Source organism: Etheostoma spectabile, chromosome 23 (genome assembly GCF_008692095.1).
Source record: "Etheostoma spectabile isolate EspeVRDwgs_2016 chromosome 23, UIUC_Espe_1.0, whole genome shotgun sequence".
NCBI classification, from domain to species: Eukaryota; Metazoa; Chordata; class Actinopteri; order Perciformes; family Percidae; genus Etheostoma; species Etheostoma spectabile.
The window spans coordinates 19,150,063-19,151,201 of record NC_045755.1 but is presented as its reverse complement, the minus strand read 5'-3'; the positions used below and the strand labels follow the sequence as shown (position 1 = coordinate 19,151,201).

Here is a 1,139-nt window from a genome sequence, read left to right as displayed (position 1 = left end):
TTGTGACAATAAAACAAATTATTATCAGATTATTTTAGTGAGAACTCATAAATATATACAAATAACTAATGTTAGGGAAATCTGTTTATGTTCTGTAACTCGTTTCTGTTTTTGTTATTTTAAATATATAATCGGCCAATATATTGGCATTTTTAAATAACCAAATATTCGTATCAGTATTGTCCTTGAAAATCCTTTATGGGTCGGGCTCTACTGCATTCTATAAACCTAATATAAAAGTTTGATTTATTTCATGGAAATGTAATTTACTCTGAATTGCTCTCTCCTCGCCTTATCCCCGCCAGTGTTCTCGACCCAACCAGGATTCAAGTCTCACCCCTGCTCTTTAAAGAAAACCAGCGGTCAGCTGGGACATCAGAAATAAAGAGCAAAGGCCACAGCAACCCGCTGTGAAGCCCGAGGTCCACTCTGAGCTGTATCATACAGCTGGAAAACCTGATAAAAATTGCAGCCGTATGGAAAAGTAGCTCAGTAGTGTTGAAATAATCAGGTGGCAGTGCTAACTGTTTGTCAGCCACAGCACCGGCGATTAAAGAAGTATCAAAACTCTTCTTCCATGCTCCACACATCGAGACAAATCCATCCTATCAAAAATCTATTACTGAACTTTGCAAAGAGGCTCTGGTCTGTTCAAAGGGATTTGTTTAAGTTTATTGTAATCCATGAAATGGACTCTTTGCCTTCTTAACAAGATGTAACTCCCGTTGAAGGAGGATTTTTGGGTGGAAGATACATTGTAGAAACCAAAAGGAAGAAGAAAGCAGTTGCAGGGTTGTAACCTATTAAGAGTTTATAAGCCCCTTTTCAATGCAGGAAGTTAATGGAACTATGCCCACTTTGGGCTAGAATATGGAATAAACTACCTTTCATTTGTAACAGGCCACATTTCTCTCTCTTAAATCTTCAATGTACTGCACAGACACAGACAAAAAATCCTTCTGGTTTATGGTTTTCCCACAAACCAGAAGAGGACAACTCTGACTGGATCTAGTTTTAAATAAAAGTCCAATCTAGTTTTAAATAAAAAGTCCAATATATGGAAAAGCTGACATATAAGAAAGTTATGTGTTCACGTATGTGATGTACCTGTGTGTGTGTGTGTGTGTGTGTGTGTGTGT

The 1,139-nt window shown here is 37.5% G+C and overlaps 1 protein-coding gene and 1 long non-coding RNA gene across 2 annotated transcripts in view; both read right to left on the bottom strand.

The window, feature by feature from the left end:
- usp6nl (USP6 N-terminal like) overlaps nucleotides 1-1,139 on the bottom strand; it is a 107,803-nt gene that overhangs the window by 76,913 nt on the left and 29,751 nt on the right. The window lies entirely within an intron of this gene.
- The window catches only part of LOC116673126 (uncharacterized), a 17,621-nt gene that overhangs the window by 1,038 nt on the left and 15,444 nt on the right, over nucleotides 1-1,139 (bottom strand). The window lies entirely within an intron of this gene.